This window comes from Marmota marmota, unplaced genomic scaffold (assembly GCF_001458135.2).
Source record: "Marmota marmota marmota unplaced genomic scaffold, marMar, whole genome shotgun sequence".
Classification (NCBI taxonomy): domain Eukaryota; kingdom Metazoa; phylum Chordata; class Mammalia; order Rodentia; family Sciuridae; genus Marmota; species Marmota marmota.
The window spans coordinates 1,080,597-1,099,763 of NW_026000185.1; positions in this window are offsets into that span (position 1 = coordinate 1,080,597).

Genomic DNA, 19,167 nt, shown 5'->3' on the forward strand with positions numbered 1-19,167 from the left:
ACCCCGCTCCCCCAACTAAACTCCGGGGAAATAGGATCACCTTTTTTCCCCTTTTTTCCCCATTTTAGGCAGAAGTACCTCTCCTTGATCACACCCATCAGAGGAACAAAGTAATCCAGACTTTGGGGATGGTACCAGAAGACCTGTCTCGAGGGGGCAAAATTGCGAGGTATGCAGTTGAGGGGAGAAATTAAAAATGTCCATGCGCTTCTGCCCCTTTCAATGTTTTATTCACTCAAATTACTCAATACAATTCCACTCTATAGGTTCTTAATCAAGAAAACGACAATCCTTAATGCTAGGCACTGCCATAGACATAAGCAATTCACAGCAAACAATTCTAGGTTAATTCTAAGCCCTGCAAAACACACTTAATCATGACAGTCTAAGGACAGACATCCCCTCTGCAGGCGAAGTTCAAAAGTCTTAAGCCTTAGGCTTTATGTCCAGCAGATGCCCACTCACTCAGACCGCGGTGATCAGGTCCGGAACCAAGGCAGGCTTTTCCTGGTGTGGAGTGGATGACCTCTGAGGAGAGGGTCCTAGGGAGAAGTTGCAGCTGTCACCAGGGTTCAGGTGAGGGGGCAGAGCTTGAGAGCAGTGGGGATCACGCAGAGGCTCAGGAAATGATGACAAGTGACGGGATGTCAGGTCCTCAGCAGGCTCTCGGCTCAAGTGCATCCTTGTTTCGGCTGGCTGAATCCCTGTTTGCTCTATTATTTATAATAAATTTGGGGGCTTTTGACCTCCCTTTCAATCCTTACCAGCTACCACTGGATTTCTCAGTGACATCGTTTACCCTGAGGTCAGAGACATCTGGTCTCCACCCTGATCTTCTTGCCTTTTCCTCTTATCAGGTGAGGACAGCCTGCCAGGGGCTTCACTCTGTTTATTAGGGTGAGAGGAAGTGACTTGTTTGTGGACATACTGGAGGGCTCCGTGGGTGTGCCTGGTGTTTTTAAAATGAAGTTGCTTAGGCTCAGGCCTAAGGCCATCCTACCTAGACCTCAGAAATGACTGTCTCCTAAATTAACATTTGAATTACACCTTGTCCCGTCCCGTCCTCTCTCTCCTCCTGGATCTGTCTCTCGGTGGTGTCTGCCGAGGCGATCGCGCGCTCCCGCTTGGCCAAGTCTTCCCGGAGGACGGCGTTCCTTCTCAGTCAAAGGCTTGGGCACACAACGTTGGGCACCAAATGTCCTGTCCGGCAGGACACATCAACGAACCTAGATGGGGAGGAATGAAGGGACAAGAGACACGAAAGGTGACAGCAAGACAGGTGTCTGATCAAGCTGCAAACTTTTATTGTTCACACAGGGGTATTTATATGCTGGGGATGGGGAAGCTCTCTAATCAACAATTGGTGGATGTGGGTGGTAAAACTGCCAGGTGCAAGATGTCTGATGATCCTGATAACCGCAGGATGTTCCAGGGAGATAGATAGCTGCAGGATGCCTCCCAGGCAGGATGTCTCCCAGGGGGCTGTCAGGCTAATCTTTGAAGGAGAATTTCCTTCTAGTCCCTGACAACACCTCAGACAGAGACCACTTGGAATGTAGCCTTTGAATGACTCCTCCACAGTCTCTTCTTCTCCTGCAAGCAACCCTGGGCTTATTAGGAGTGGCCAACTCAAGTGGATTCTCAATTTGCTTCATTTCTTTGGCCAATACAGATTGAAGGGAAGTTCTCAACTTGACTCCATCTCTTTTGGGGATGAGCTGGAACATTACATTGCAGAGGGTATTATTAGTTGGAGAAGCAATGAATTGTGGTCAATTTTTGAGCTGGGTGCAGTGGAGCACGCCGCTTGGGAGGTTGAGACAGGAGGATTTATAAGTTCAAAGCCAGCCTCAGCAATGGTGAGGCACTAAGCAACTCAGTGAGACCCTGTCTCTAAATGAAATACAAAATAGGGCTGGGGATGTGGCTCAGTGGTTTAGAGCCCCTGAATTCAATCCTCTGTCCAACTACCCCCCCAAAAAAAAATTATGGTCATTTTTTGCAATCAAATGGTGCCATATGATGAGCTTTCATAGAGAGTAAGCTTTGAGCATGCTTACAAGGCTAGATGATGTTTAAAAATGTGGAGGGATCACAACTGAAGTGGAAAAATTGACCCTAGGAAAGGGAATTTCAATATCTTCAGGATTACGCAACCCCACGTTTTATGCACTCAAGCCACCTAGACCTCTGAATTCCGGTGGGATTTTTCTACCCTTATGTGACCCCCTCATGCACACACTATACATCAAGATGCTGGGATTACCAGAATGCGTTACTGTGCCTGAATCTTGGAGCTAATCTTAACAGAACCTATTTGAGTGGCTTCACAGGTTTACCTTCTAGAAGCAAGCCTTCCCTGGAGAAAGCAGCCAAGTGTTTCATGCCTGGTATGTCTGATTCCTCTATTATTTAACATAAGAATGTTGAAACGAATTCTTGGACCCAGTGTCCTGTAATCTCAGGAAATTATGTCCACTTCCATGTTTATATTGTATATTCCATTGTTTAATTGAGACCCTACTTTTCTCCAACTCCTGCTGTCTGTGGTGAGAAAGTCCATGAACTTACTTCTTAAAAGTATGAGTTGAGTTTGAACTGCAAACAAAATGCAGTCTAGGTAGCACAAATAGCTAGCTAAATTCTAAGTAGGGAATTAGCCGAAAGTCCTGATTTCGCTATTTTTGCAAACAGGACAGACGCCCACACAGCCTCTTTTAAAGTCACTGTATCTTCAGAAAAGCCAGTTTTCTCAACCAAAGTTCAGTACATTTTTACGGTAACACTGTAAAAAGCTCTGACATTGACAGATTCCAAAGAAAACGAGGCAAGATATGAAACTTAGAATACTACTCATTGAACATATGGCCAGACGCTTTATTTAAAGGAAAGGACAAGGAATTCAGAAGGGCTATAATTAGAAAGAGGCTCCATGCTCTGCTCAAAAGAATAAGTAGCTTTTCCTAGGACCCTGAACTCTTCAGACAATGGCCCGCGACATTATGAAAAATGGCCACATTGTACCGAGTCAATGAAGGGGAACAAGGGACACTGTGAGCAGAGGGTTGTATAAAGGACATGCTTTGGTGGCCTGTTGACAGGGGTGTGATGAGGGGCTGCTTCAGGATCACCTGGCACCTAACAAGAGGCCGCAGGAGGGTCAGCAGGTGAGGCCGGGCGCCCAGGACTCAAGAGGCCCACTTGGGCCTTAGGGACCAGCAGACTGAGGGTGCCTTGGGGCAGGGAGAGAGGGACACCACACTCCAGAGCAGGAGGGAGGGCTTCAGACCTGAGCTACAAAGGTCCTCCTGCCTGAGTGTGCCTGGGCCTTCTGAAAACCTGTTTCCACCTCAGATGTCAGTTAGACGGTCCAGGCGGCAGTGGGCGCAGGAGACTGTGAGCTCAACCCCCACCCCCGAGCCCTGGTCCTCTAAGTTTGCAATGGAGGGGGTGAGCTGGCGGGATGGCGGCCGCGGCCGCGGCCATGTCAAGCCAATTCCTACAGACAGGGAGTGTTTTCTTTGTTGCTATGAGGATCATTTCCCTTTGTAAGACAGACAACTGTTCTGTCATCTGTTGGGCTGGCCAACATGGTGACGAGCTGAGGTGGGTGGAATTCAGACTCCGTCCACTTTGTAATTAGTCAGGGATGCCCTCAGGTCCCTCCTGCTCCTTGCATCTCTCCCACAGCTTCCTAGGCCACCTATCTCTGTCCCACCCACGTCACACCTCTGTCTGCCACACCCCATCCATGCTGTCCAGCTCTGTTGGTCTTAGCGACATAACCTGGCCTTCGGTTCTCTTGCCAGTCTTACCTTGTGCCAGTCCCTCCCTTTCTTATCCCTGGAGAGGTCACCCTCTTTGCCTTCCCTCTGTCTAGAATACTCCTCCTCCAGGTGAGAGCCTCCCAAGTTTGACTTCCCTCCTCCAGGACTTTCACAGAGAGTCCTTCCCTGCCAACCAAGGACCAGAGGTCCTCTTCCACTCCCTGCCCCTTCAACTGTCAGCCTCTTATTTCTTTTCGACAAATTATAGCCATCTTATGCTTCTCTCCATTCACTGATTTATTGTCCTTTGCTCCTAACAGAATTGGGCTCCGTGGAAGTGGGGATGCTGTCGGTCTTCCCCATTGGAATGTCCCTGGAGCCCACCATATCTACGTTCAGCAGATATTCATAGAAGTCGTGGGTGATAAACGTCATTAGGCTCCCACTTCATGGCTTATCTGAGTTATCCACATGTGTTTATTATGTTCCACTTACTGACATTAAAAGAAAGAAAGAAAGAAAAAAAAAGGAAACTGTCCTTGAGGAAAATCTCTGGCTAATTCCAGTCCTCTAGGAAGGTAAGGTGTTCATTTTTGTGATACCAATCAAATGTAATTACACCCTCCTTTGAACTCTTAGATCCTTAACTTGGTCTTTCCCTTTCTTGTGACACTGAGTATGTTCCCATTCATAATTATATTTTTACGTGAACGTGCCTTGTGCCCCCTAATAGACTGGGATTTTCTCCAGATAATGAACCATCTCCCTCCTACTCCTGGATCATGCAGTTGTGGAAATGAACACTGCGTCACCCAATCTTTCCCTGGGATGAGAACAGGAATGAGGCGCAGCCATCCAGACCACTTTGCCTCCTGACCCTTGTGCCCCATGCCACAAGTTGATGGGCACATGACAGAAGCCACGGCAGTAAATTCAGGAGTTGTCGAGAACGATTGAGCAAGTGGGAGCTCTTTGCCAGGGGTCAATAGCACAGAAATTGCCCAAGAGGCTAGCAAATACGGGTGGTTATCCAAGAGAGTGGGAGGAAGAAGGAGGACGGAGGTTGAGGAGGTTGAAAGGAGAAGAAAAGGGACATTTGATCATATTATTTGAGCACCTAGATCTACTATGCTTGAATTCAGTGCCTCTAAGCTTTCCGATTGTTTGAGTCAAAATTTCTGTGTTTAATGCTTAAGCTACTCTGGTTTGTGCTTCTGTCCCTGCTATTGAAAAACCATCTGTGGGCTGAGGACATAACTCAGTGGTGAAGTGCTGGCCTAGCATGTGAAAAGTTCTGGGCATGTGAAAAGTTCTGGGTTTCATCCCCAGTACCAAAAAAAAAAAAAAAGAGGAGGGAGAGGGAGGGAGGAAGGAGGAGGGGAGGGAGGGAGGAGGAGGGGAGGAAGGAAAATGGTTTTCAGTATTTTTGAAAATTCAAGATGTTGAATATCCTTCCATTTTAACCTTTCTGTAGAATGTGCTTTTAAAGTAGCCACTAATGCAATCCAAGGTGCAAGCCAAGATTTGTGTCTCTTCGTGAGCTTCCACAGAGACTCTAAAACGGGGCACTGACAATGGTCATAACTATTGATTTTTGTTAATTTTGGTGTCTCTGTGTGTGGCTGAAAGCTCAGTCCTTGTCCCCAATGCAATCCAATAAAGAGGTCACAGTTTTGAGAAAAAGGAACAAGGTTTATTGCTTTTTCTAGCAAAGAAGAAACACAGGAGATTCCTGTCCCAGAGGCTGTGATTCTACCCATCAGCAGGAGCCAGGGGGCTTTTAAAGAGGTGATTCAAAGGCTGTAGAAGTTTTCATCCCTTTGTTAATTTGGGAGATAGTTATTTCTGAGATCTTCTCAACCATCCCCTAAATCTGGATTAGTAAATTCCTCTGGTGGCTGTGTGCTCAGGGGCAGATAACTCTGCCTAGGATGGAGAAGAAAGGTGATCCTCCTTCCCCTGAGATTAGGGAGGGGGAGAAATTAGGGAGGAGCAGGGAGAGAGGAAGAGAAAGAAACACGTCCTTTTAAAAAATCAATTACATTGGTAGAGCAGCCACTAGCCAAGCATAAAAGTGAGCCCCTGTTACACTCATAGATGTATGGGGAGGCCAGCTGAGTCCCTCTGAATCATCCAGTTGACCTATAGATGCTAAATGCATGCCATTTGAGGTCACTGAGTTTCGAGGTAGTTTGTTACGCAGTGATAGCTGATACAGGTAACATGGAAGATACTGTATATTGCCTAAAAACATCAATTTCTCTCTTGTCTTCCCGTCTAACAGAATTCAATTTTGTTGAGATTCCTTGACCTTACAGAAGGTAGGTAGTGACCAGTGATGTTGCTGGCTCTGCATATGGTCCAGCGTTTTGATGAGACTGCCCCATGACCACTATGGTGAGCCCAAAGATGAGCATGTGAAATCAAGGTACTCCAATCAGGACCCTCCCTAGAGTTTTATTCACACGAGAAAGATGTGGCTGAGGTTGGGGCTGAGTCATGTTGGTCCGTTAGAATAACACACAGGAGATGAATTTTGCATCTGGATATTTTGGAGGAAATGCATACAATTCATATCTGCATAATAAATCCATTGGAACAGTGAACTTAAATGTCACCTCTTTCAACATACAAACCACAGAACAAGTTAATAGGGAGCCTTTGGGCTTCTGGGAAGAGAGATGCCATATAAAAATAAGATGATACATGATCATTTTTATGACTCCCACGGAAATGTTCTTTTTGCCTGGATAAAAACAGTTGAAGCAATGAATGTTGATGACGGGTAGAGAATCAGGTCAAAGGAACTCATCTCCAAGGAGATTTAAAATGCTTTTGAAATCTTCCTTGATCTAGACCACATTTGATGCATTTCCTTTGAACGTTATCATTCTGGGCCCAGCTTGCCGACTTGTCTTACATCCATATTTTAGACCAAAGCTCCATCTTCTGGGGAAGAAATGACATATAACAACTGTTCCCCATATCGACCAGCAGTCAAACCTGATTTGGAAGTTCCCCAGATGACGGCTCTCTCAGTCATTCCTGAGATTTCTCATTGGCCGCTCATTCCCTCCACCCCTTGGAATGAGCGTCATTTCAGCCGGGCAGAGCAGCTAGTCAGAAAACTATGGATCACTTCTCCTTTCTCTAAGAGAGATTCATAGCATCGCTGCATTTTTATGTTCATGGTTTCTGCAGCAGGAGACTGATTGAAACAATCTTCCTCTCCTCAGAATGCTCCTCCTTGATTCCTGGTATCTTTGAATAGGTACAGGGTATTATTTTCTTACTCTGCAACAAAATCAATTTTCTCTGAATCTTTTGCTATATTTTAGTCATGTGGTCTATTCTGAAGCTCCTTCTTGAATGCAAATATTTTAAGGAATATTTTACATTAATGTCCTATGTTTGAGATTCAAAAATGGCCAATTTTGGAAATAAACTTTATTTTTTAAGAAGAGTTTTAGATTTAAAGAAAAAGTCTGAAGATAGGAGAGGAAACATATACCCAGCACCCATTTTCCTCTATTATTATCTTCCCCCCCTTTTCTAATTCTGAGGATTGAAGTTAGAAGTGCTTTGCCACTGAGATACATCCCCAGTTATCCCTTCTCCCACCTTTATGGGTACCAGAGATTGAACAAAGGGGCACTTAACCATTGAGACCCATCCCTAGCCCTTTTAATTTCTTTTTATTTTGAGACAGGGTCTTGCTAAATTGCTTAGGACCTTGCTAAGTTGCTGAGGCTGGCTTTGAACTTGCAATCATCCTAACTCAGCCTCCCAAGCCACCTCCATGCCCTTTTTTCATTTTATTTTGAGATAGGGTCTCACTAAGTTGCTGAGACTGTCCTCAAACTTGCAATCCTCCTCCCTTAGCCTCCCAAGTTTATGGGTTGCAGGTGTGTGCCACCACACCTGGCTCAGACTTTGTTTTTGATGGCAGTTTTAAGAAGTGTTCGTCAGGTAATTTGTAGAATGTTTCTCTATTGGAATTTGGTGTTTTTCTCATGAGTAGACTTTGGTTATAGTGCAAATATAGGTAAAAGGGCCATTCTCGTTGTCTTGTGTCAAAGGTACATATTATTGACATGACATGTCATGGTCAACATTGGTCTTAATCGCTGGGTTGAGGTAGTGTGTTCCTTACTTTCTCCCCCTCTTCATGCTGTGCTGTTTGGAGGATAGTCACTGCAGAACCCACACTTACAGTGGGGTGGGGGGGGCAATGTTCCGTGTCCTTTAGGGGGGAGTGTGTGCGTGATTTACTGGAATTCTCCTGCATAGGAAATGTTTTCCATTTGTCCCCTCTTATTTATTCAATCACTTATTTATGTCAGCATGGACTCATGGATATTTAAAAATAGTCAACTTTGCCATTTAGGAGATGAGAGTCATAGTTTGTAATTTCATGAAAACAGGGAAGATGTAGAGGGCGGTTGGTTTGGTCAATAAACATTTCATTGAATCGTGAATGAATATATTTTCCAAGAATGAGTGTGGCATTATGAAATACAGGTACTGAGTAATGTTGAAACCCATGTCTAGGGCTGGGGTGTAGCTTAGTGGTAAAGCATTTGCCGAACATGCACGAGGACCTGGTTCACAAATAAAAGTAAACAAAATTTATAAATACATAGATGACACTTATTTCCCAACAGGTAATACATTTAATAAATGTTGGCTATTATATTTTAAATTCCTTCTTACTTGACACATAATTGTAAATATATATGGGATACAAAACAGTTACTTTATTTATTTATTTATGGGACTGGGGATTGAACTCAGGGGCACTTAACCACTGAACCCCATCCCTAGCCCTATTTTGTATTTTATTTAGAGACAGGGTCTCACTGAGTTGCTTAGCACCATTGCCAAGGCTGGCTTTGAACTCACAATCCTCCAGTCTCAGCCTCCTGAGATGCTGGGATTACAGGTGTGTGCCACAGTACTGGTGCCCAGCTAGCTACTTTATTTTATTGTTACTAGTATGATACCAGGAATGAACCCAGGGGTATTTAACCACTGAGCCACATCCCTGGCTCTTTTCACTTTTTTAAGTTTTTTTTTCTTTTTTTTTTAAGAGAGAGAGAGAGAGAATTTTTTAATATTTATTTTTTAGTTTTTTGGCGGACACAACAACTTTGTTTGTATGTGGTGCTGACTATGGAACCCGGGCCGCATGCATGCCAGGCGAGCGCGCTACTGCTTGAGCCACATCCCCAGCCCCACTTTTTAAAGTTTTGAGACAGGTTTTTTTCTAAGTTACAGAGGCTGGTCTCAAACTTGTGATCTTTTTTTCTCAGCCTCCTCAGCTGCTGGGATTACAGGTGTGCGCCACCGTGCCTTGCCATTATTTTATATTTTTGCAGTGCTGTGGATGGAACTCAGGGACACACACACACACAGGAGGCCAGTGCTCTCCCACTGAACTGACTATTGTTGATAGCTATGATCAGTATTAACACTAAGATAAACATAAGTGTGAGAAAACCGAGTAGCACTCGCTGGAGGCTGCAATCACCACAACTGCCTCCTGGGAGCCCCTGGAAGTCTGTATGCCCTGGACATTGAGCACAGGACATGGTGGAAGGCCACCCACAGTGGAGAAATCACCGAGAACCCTGGAGCATGAAAGCTGTGCTCAAGTGGTGCCTCTGCCTCATGCTAATTCTTTGAGCACATTGAAAATCTCCCTGGACCTCAGTGTCCTCACCTGGGTAAAATAGGGATGACAGAATTGCAATAGCACCTCCCTCGGATGGCTGGGTGAAGACCAAAATGGGTGCTGATGAGTGTCCATCTTTTTGTATTCTTTTCCCCAGGGCTGAGGCTGGAACCCAGGGTTCCTCTACCACTGAGCCCTTCCTATTTTTATCTTGAAACAGGGTCTTGCTAAATTGCCCAAGCTGGCCTCTAGCTTGTAATTCTCCTGCCTCAGCCTCCTGAGTCACTGGGATGACAGGCACGTGTCACTGTGCTTGGCACGTGTGTTTTAGAGCAATGCCCAGCACCATAAAAAAAAAAATAAATATATATATATCATATCTTCCATTTATCTTTCCAAAAAAGTCTTTGTTTCCTACAAGTGCCCTTTCTCCTCTCACCCTTCACCTATAAGATGGTGTGCAACCCCCAATCCCAGCCACCCCTCTGAGTCACACTTTTATCTGTGAACACTCATGTTTATATATATACATGTGATCAAAAAATCTAGCTTTTCTCTTGCTAATTTTTCTCTTATCAGTTTTATATGCAGGCTCCTGGTCACTGAACCTGAGAATAAAGGACATTTTTTATCTTAGATGGTAGAAAGGGACATTAGCAGAAACACTGAATAATGTCTATAGTGAACTGTTCTGGGCTAATTTTCTGGTTTTGATCATGCCAGAATAGCTCTGTAGGGCTTGGCCAGGTGAAAGGTACATGGGCGTTCTCAGTACTATCTTTGCAACTTTCCTGTAAATCTAAAACAATTTCTCAGTTGAAACAACAACAAAACAAAAGACAATCAAAAAAGAATCAAAACCCCCAGCCACCACAACGTTGCAGAGCAGAGGGCTCGGAATGAGCTGCTCAGGATTGAAGTCCTGATTCTCCCACAAATGATCTGATCAAGACAAGTTGGCCCTGCTCCTGTGGCCTCATCAGTGCCGTGGACATGGCAGTGTCAGGAGGACGTGCCTTGCAGGGGTGTGCGATGTGCTCCCGTGTGGGAGGCGGGCAGCACTTTCTAGTGTTCGGCAGAACCCGGGTGCCGGCCTCTGCTCCCTTGGCCTCTCCTGTTGGTGCTGAGCTGGGAGAGGCTCCGGGCCCTGCAGGGTCTCTGCTCTTAGAGTCCCCTGTCCCGTAGAGGCCACCTGCTCTAAAGAGAGAGGTTTGACCCAAAACTCGAGATTCTTCATCCATTAAAACAGAAGAGGTTGAGGTGAGACAGATGGTGCCTTTTCCTTTGCTTTATTCTTCCCACATTTAAAAAAAGATCCCTCATCCTCAGGGACATTTATCTATGTCTGTCCTGCTCTTCCACATCTCATTGACCTTGGGTGCTATTGGGGTATTTTTGGTTTTCTTTTATAAGGAGGAGCCCAGTGCTCTGACTGATTTTGTCTTTGGCTGATTTGAGGCTGCTTCTAACCCCAGTGGAGATGACAGGGGACAGACAGACGTGAGAGGTGGGAGCATAAGGCTGAGAGGATAATGAACCAGGCCCACTGTGCTGGCCCACATGCTTTTACTCTGAAAAAGCAGTTCACCTGCAGCCCCGCCTGGCTCAAGTCCATAGATAGGCTGCATTCCTCCAAACCACTTTTATCGACAGGTGAAATGCCCATGAGAAGACACAAGTTACCCCGAAGTGTATGGGGGGTACCTTTGTGACCCTTACACAGACCAGATCCTGGAACTCAGGGAGATAAGGATAATTCCCTTTAACCACAAAATCCGTAAGAAAGTTCCAATTAGAGTCCGTCATCAGGGCTCAAAGTGACCTGGAGCTGTCATGCACAGTGCAGACCTGAAAGTCCGCTGTCACCAAAACATCAAAATATGGACCTTTGGAAACTTTTCTGGGATCTCCAATGGAACTGGAGGGCAGGAGAGGTACACCGTCCCTCTCTTCTCTGAGAGACCCACTCTGTCCCTTTAGAGTGTCCCCTTCCCCTTTCCTACCCCTTCTAATCACTCATGCCTGTTATTCTGAGCCACGAGCCTGTGATCTTCCACACTCGGTCCCAGGAACCGGGGCTTGAAGGCCGGCCTTTGCTCTGCCTCAGTTTCCCAGAAGTCCCCCCATAACAGAGAGGAGCAGAGCGCATGACTGGATCCACAGGATCCAACCCGTCTCACACAGCCCCGGGGCAAGGGGTACCAGAGAAGGTGGCATTTGGGAGATTTCACCTCATCCACCAGGTCCTGTGGGTGTCCTTGAGGATGCAGTGGAAAGAGAATTCCATCACGGGGACATTCGGACCCTATTCTGAAGCGTTAGGAGGCTGTGGGCAGGTCAGGGGCCTTCTCTGCACCTAGGGAGAAGGGGACTGAAAGTGTCCATTAAATCACCTGCTCAATGATTCACGCCACTGAAGGAGCTAGACAGCTCAGAGGTGGGCATTAGGATGGCAACCACACCGCCACCATGATGGGAAGAGAGTAACACCAGGACCATGTTTTGACCCCTACTGTATACCAGGCAGAGGGAATTCAAAGCACCGAGCCCCATCCATTGACCACTCAAGATCTGGTGGGGAAGAAAAACAGGCAACGTGTGGTACAATAAGAAATATACTTGGGTTTTGTCCCCAGTTTCCAGGACAGTGCTCCTAAAACCCTTGGAATATCCTAGGTAAGGAATAGGAGAGTCCTTGCTGTCCCCACATCCAGTGGTTTAGGCTAATGAAGTGGTTTGTGGTAGGTCCCCAGGACCGTGTCAGGATGGGCTGGTCGTCAGGAAGAACAAGTGGTCAGAGGTGCTACCACTGGCCTCCCTGGAGGGGAGAGAGAGCTGGAGACTGAACTCTAGAAACTCTTGAACCATGCGGTTTGGGAAGTCCTGGTTGGTGAACCCACCCAGGTGCTGAGAAAGCAGTGTTCCCAAAGAGGGCACGGAAGCCCTGCGTGCCCTCTGCCCCAGGCCTTGTCCACTTGGCTCTTCCTGAGTTACATTCTTTACGGTAAACGCACACACGTAGGTCAGGTGTTTTCCCGAGTTCTCTAAGCCATCCTAGCAACTTATCGAATCTGAGGGGGGGGGGGGCTGGTGGGAGGTACCGCCACATGGTCAGAGTATAGGTGACCTGGACCTTGCAAGTGGAGTCTGAGGTGGGGGCAGCCCAGTGGGACTGAGCCCCTTTTAGCCTGTGGGATCCGACTATCTCCAGGGAGACCGAGTCGGAATTGAGTGGAATTGCTGGACACACAGCTGATATCAAAAAGAACCACACACAGTAACGTGACCGGCAACCATGAGGGGGGAGTCTGGAGGCCACATGGACACAGGGCACTTGACACCTAGCAGGCAGGCAGCGGGTCATCCCCCTGAGGAATGCAGAGGACGGGCGTTCCAGGGAATGGAGCGGCCTGGGAGTGTCCTGTAGACCACAGGAAGTTGATGCAGTAGATGGCCACAAGTGGTACCCGTGGAAATCAAACCCCTAATGGAAAGGACTGGCTCTGGAACAGATAAGTGTTGGTTTATTTGCTGGTTCTTCAAACTTCTTGGAAACTTCTGAGTCTCAGTTTGCTGACTTATGAAATGGAGAAAATGATAAAACTCATTTCCTGAAGTTAAGATTAAATAACATAAATTAATCAATGTAGCACCTAATAAAAAAATCAGTGCCTGGCACAGATAATATTAAAATGGTGATGTTACTTGTATTAGTCAGTGGTTGCTGAGTAACAAATATCCCCAAAGTCTCAATGACAATACAACGGCAAGCTTTCATTCCTCAAGCATCTGTTGGTTGGGTGAGGGCTGGTTGATCTAGGCTGCCTGGGCAGGTTTTCTTTAGGCTGGGGTCTGGTCTAGTTGGGCCTCCCTTCCTGATGTTCCACGTATGTTCCCTCTGGTGCCCAGGATGAAGTAGCAGCAGCCGCCCACGAGAAGCCCTCTCACAGTGGTGGCAGAACTGCAGGAGGGCAAGTCCAGCCGGGCACTTTTCAAACTTTTGTTTATATTTAGCATATTTGCTAATATTTCCATTGCCCAAAGCAAATCAGATGGCCAAGTCCAACATCATGGGTCTGGGAAACTAGCCCCATCAAGGGAAATGACAGAGACATTTTTCAAAAAATAATGTAACATAATTTGTCACAAGGGGTCAGTCAACTAAGGCCCACGGGCCACGTATGGCCTAAACCTAAGAATGGTTTTTATATTCTTTATGACTGAAAAAAAAAAATAAAAGAAAACATTTCATAATCTGGAAAAATTATGCAAATTCAAATTTCAGAGTTCATTAGTAATTTTTTTCAGTATTGGAGATTGAACTCATCCTTAATGAAGTTTTATAGGAGCACAGTCGTGTCCGTTTGTTTATGATTTCACTTGACAAGGGCAGAATTGAATAGCTGTGGCAGAGACTGTATGGTCCATTAAGCCTGAAACATTCACCAATTAGCTTCTTAAGAAAAAGCTTATCTACCCCATTTTTCATGATGATGAAGTCAAACATATGAAATGGTTTCTTCCTAGTCTAAAGCTCCCTCCGCGCTGCCTGTCACCCCGGCAGCCCTGTGCGGTAGGTGGGTGCCCGCGTGTCTGTGATCTAGACTGGTGTTTCCCGTTGGCTGACCTCTTCCCCGTTGGCCTCACATCTGGACAGACTGCTGAGAAAGCCCACGTGGGCCTCTTTGAAGCTTCAGTGCTGCGAGGAATTCAAAGCTCCCAAGTCTCCAGCCATCACAGGGGCTGTTTCCCTTGGCAACCGAAATCCCACCCCAAGGCCCCCCTTCAATTGAAGGGGGAAGGGGTGAAGAGAGATGAGAAGGGAGGGATATGCCAGGGGCAAGATAGCCTCCAGGCCACCACGTAGGACCCAAACCTCTGGTTTCTGCCTGAAAGACTGCCATCCTAATGCTGCTCCTGTCTTATCTCAGTCTTCTTCTCTCTGTGCAAACCAGCTTTATTGTGATGCAGATCAGCCTTCTGCAGGAGCTGCAGATGGGCACTTGCCTCCCCCCCAGGAGTTTCCAGCCCTACATTTCATGCACTCCCACACATGGCTATGCAAGTTGCTCAGTGCACAGCTTAGTCATCTCTATAGTGATTCTGGTTTCCTTGTTCCCAGATCATAAATCTCCAGGTAAAGACCTATTAGGTCTTTAGGGTCATACACATGTCCAATCCTGGACCAACCTCTGTGGTTAAGGAATGGGATATGGTTATGAGTTGGATTTTAAGTGTCCCCCAAAGCTCACATTGTTATGCTCGAATTCGGGACCCCCAAAAGACCACCAGAGACCAAGATCGATGTAAACAGCAAAGAGGTGTTTATTGCGAGCCAGCTCGGTCCTCTGCACGCACACAGCAACTGGTGACACTGAGAGGCCCTGAGCCCAGGGTTTGCAGCAGTTTTATACAGTCTTTGGGGAAGGCAGGGACCCCACATACATCATAGCATCTCTTAGCAAATCATCACACACCAACAACTCTAAAACATGATTAGCACATTCACTGGCGGGAACAAGTTGGGGAGGGGTGATTGGTCAGTACAAAAGGGGGATTCATTTGAACTGATTGGTTTAAGCCAAGAGGGGTGTTCGTGCTGAACTACGTGGTTTCCCAACATGTTATCAACCGCCATAAACTACTGGGAGGGTCATCTGGCATCCCAGGTATTGCCCTGTCTCATGCTGATTGGTGGCTGCTAGGGGGCTGCTATGGGTCCCTACCCGACTGAGTCAGGGACACCTGGCGCAGCAGATCTCTCCTGTTATTTGTAGATAAACAACTCAGCAGGTGGGAATGTGCCTGGGAGTGCTCTGTGGGTCTTTCCAAGGACAAAGGTGATGTTCCTTCCTTGGACAGGCTTTGCTCTGAGGTAGAGGCTGGTTTTTCAACGTCACTGGGGGTGTGCCCTTGAAGGGTATTAGGACCCTGGCAGCTTCCTCTTTGCTTCCCTGTCACCAGAGGTAGGTGGTTTCCCTGGCCACACGTCTAACCTGATGCTCCAGCTCCCCTCAGTTCCACAGTGACAGAGCCAAGTGACCATGGCCCAAAGCAATCTTCTTTCCAAGCTGATTTTCTCAGGTACTCTGTCATAGTGTTGGAAATCTCGCAAAGGTATCATGGTGTTTCATGTCGTATGAAGATGTCAGGTCCACTTAGAATCTCAGGGAAGAGGCTGAGTGTGGTGCTGCTCACCTGCGATGCCAGCAACTCGGGAGGCTGAGACAGGAGGATCCCAAGTTTGAGGCCAGCATCAGCTACTTAGCAAGCCCCTAAACAATTTAGCAAGACCCTGTTTAAAAATGTTGTGGGGACACATGAGGCAGGGCACCAAAGACGGCAGGAAACAGTTTATTTGGCTGCATCCAGGTCCAGGGGGCACAGCCTTTGCTATAATCAATCAATCCCCTGAACCCCGAGTTCAGGGAGTTTCAGAGTTCTATACCCAGCGTGTAAGGGGAGGGGCTCAGAAGTTCCCAGTCTGCAGAAGTTCACATAAAAGCAGCTTTTTCTTTCCCTGTTCTGGGCACGTTAACCCTTCAAGGACAGCACCTGAGAAGGGGAGAGCTTCTTCTCCCCTCTCTTTCCTCCCCCACCAGCTGTCACCATGGAGCCCATTTGTAACTTATCTTAAAAATGTAGACATCTCTGTGAAGCCCAGCTCAAGGCCAGAGGCCTGGTTTGCACAGTTCTACAAAGTACTATACTGGAGACGTTTGTGAACAACTAGTAAGGGGTGTCCAGCACCTGGAGAGCTGGTATCTTCTCGGCCAGTGGCCAAGTAAACAGGGCCACAGGAAAATAGGAAGTTTATCTACGTTGGACTCCTTCACAGAGACTCTTTGGCTGACAGTCGTAACGTCCGCCATGGGGAAGAGGCTTTTCTGTGGAGAAATAAGACAGAAGAAGGGCTGGGGACATGGCTCCTGGTCGAGCAGCCCTGGGATCAATCCCTAGTACAAAGACACAGGCTGGGGTCGAAGCTCAGAGGTAGAATGCTCGCGGGTTCACTCCCCGGTTCCGCAAAGTAAATAAGGAAGAAAGGGTCCTCTTCTCGCATCTCGCTGCTGCTTTCTGGTCCAACTGATGCCCTTCAGTGCCTCTAGCCATAGCGCCCTCGGCCTTCCATTTCCCTCACGCTCCCCTCTTTCCCCCTCGAATCCTTTCCTTCCTGAGCTAGAGGAATCTTTTCTTCTTTATCTTTTAAAAAACCAGACTTTGTGGTTTTTAGAGCGGTTTTAGGTTTCGCAGCAAAGTTGAGCAAAAGTTCCAGAGTTTCTCCTAACCTCCTGCCCGGGGCTGCCTGGCTTCCCTGCTGAGGGCCTCCTCCCCTGGAGTCGCATCCGAGCCTCCTCAGCAGCTCAGGGGCACTGCTGTCTCTAGGCTCACTCCTGGGGTGTGCCTTCTTCAGGTTTGGACAGACGTCTGACAGTGCCCTTGAGGGAGGCCATGAGGGCTGAGGCAGCCAGGGCCCTGGATGGCGAGTGAGGAGGGAGCGTGGAGAGGGTGGACAAAAGGGCTCCTGACACAGCATCCTAGAGTTGGAACCAGACAGACTCTTGTCTGGGCATATTGACCTGCATCACTAAGAGCACAGGCTCTTCTTCACTGTCTTTTGGTCAGCTGCTAAGCAAGGCAGGCACCTTTAGGGGTAGACCCCTATGTCGATACGCCTTTTTCTTTATGAATTTATTTATTTATTCTAATTAGGTACATAGGACAGCTGGCTGCATTTTGATTCCTTGTCCACTATGGCAGCACAACTTTTCATTGCGCTGGGTGCACACGATGTGAAAGACCTAAGCAACCTCGTTCTACTTGGGACCTCATTTTGCTCTGAAACTTAACCCCTGACCTACTGCAGACCTAAAGTCAGGAAATACCACAGAAAGCTCTGCACAATGCAGAGGGAGATTGCCTAAGGTAGGCCAGATATCAAAATATCTGAAATTCCAGACAGCCCCCACCTAGGTGTAGTGACCAATATCTAAACCAGAAGCCCTGCAGCTTGGCACATACCCCCCACTTGTGACACCCTCGACACCCTCGCCATTTAAACCAATCATTTTTAAGTGCGTCAACCCCTTGAACTAACCAATAATCCTTTCCAGATTCTTTCCCGCCACTTGATACGCTAATCATGTCTCAGAGTTGTTTTATGATTTTCCCGCGGTGTGTGATGATTTGCTAAGAGATGCTGTGATGTATGTGGGTCCCTGCCTTCCCCAGAGAGTGCATAAAACTGCCGCAAACCCTGGGCTCGGGGCCTCTCAGCGTCACCAGTTGCTGTGTGCGGAGGACTGAGCTAGCTCGCAATAAACACCTCTTTGCTGCCTACATCGATCCTGGTTCTGGTGGTCCTTTGGGGGTCCTTCACCTTGTGAATGTAGCCTTCATTGCTCTGAGGCTTATTTTTTTTTTCTCTCTCTCTCCCCTCTCCCCGTCTCTAACAAGATCAGGGAGACTGTGCTGTCTTTTCTTCCCCCAACACCCACTACAGGAAGGAGGTGCCTGCTGAGGACCTGGGAAGTGAATTTCCTCCTAACTGGCCATCAGGGCGCCCTGGGCCAGGGAGCACATCTGGATCAGGGTTCCCTTACACACCCCTGTCCCGGAGTCGCAGACTGTGGGGCAGGAGACCCGGGTTTCTCCTTTGCTAGAAAAGCAATAAGCCTTCGTTCTCCTTTTCCTCACACCTTGTCCTCATTATTAAAGTGGCATTGATTGGCATTGGGGACCGGGACCGAGCTGGTGGGCCATCTTAAGTGACATTTGCCATCTTAAGAAAAAGTCCCACTTTCAGCCCAAGGGCCTCTCTGAAAAGGGCTCCCCACTCCCTGGTACCAACCTCACCCTTCACTGGGAGGGTCAGGACCCGCAGGCTCTGATCCCTGAGCCTGAGGAACCCGCCTGTTCTGCTCCTCTCTATGGAGATAAGGCCTCCAGCGTCAGCTTGTTTTTTTTTTTTTTTTTTTTAAGAAAGAGAGAGAGAGAGAGAGAGAGAGAGAGAGAATTTTTTAATATTTATTTTTTAGTTTTTGGTGGACACAACATCTTTGTTTGTATGTGGTGCTTGTAAGGGTCCGGCGAAGTGTCGGAGGAAGAGACCACCAAGAGACCACTCATGCAATTGGCAGAAGGGGGTTTATTTATTGGGGATCCATTCCAGCATGCTGGGCTCTGTGCCCACTCAAGAAATGAGAGCAGCCCAGAGCCCAGAGCAGGGGCTGAGCGCTGCTTAAATACACTTCTTGGGGAGGGCGGGGACTTTACATACATCACAGTCTCCTTTAACAAATCATCATACACCGCGGGAAAATCAAACAACAACTCCTAAACATGATTAGTTCATTCATTGGCGGGAACAGTTCGGGCGGGGGTGATTGGTTACTCCTAAAGCGGAGGTACACATTCAAACTGATTGGTTTAGGCCCTGCGATGCCTATGTGCGAGACCACACAGAGCCCTTAAGTTATTAAACAACCAGGCGGTCAGGGGAAATATTTACTGGGCGGTTCCAAGCATTGTCTTAACAGCTACAGAAATTTCGGGTTTTGCAGGTAGCATAGAAACCTAACAATACCTAATCCTTTACATTTTAACTCAGACCTTGCAGCTTAGAAACTTTTACAACACCCGGTCTTTTACCCTTTAACTTTTACGCTTTAACTTCAATTTCTTTTACCCTTACAAGATGACCCTCCCAGTAGTTTATGGTGGTTG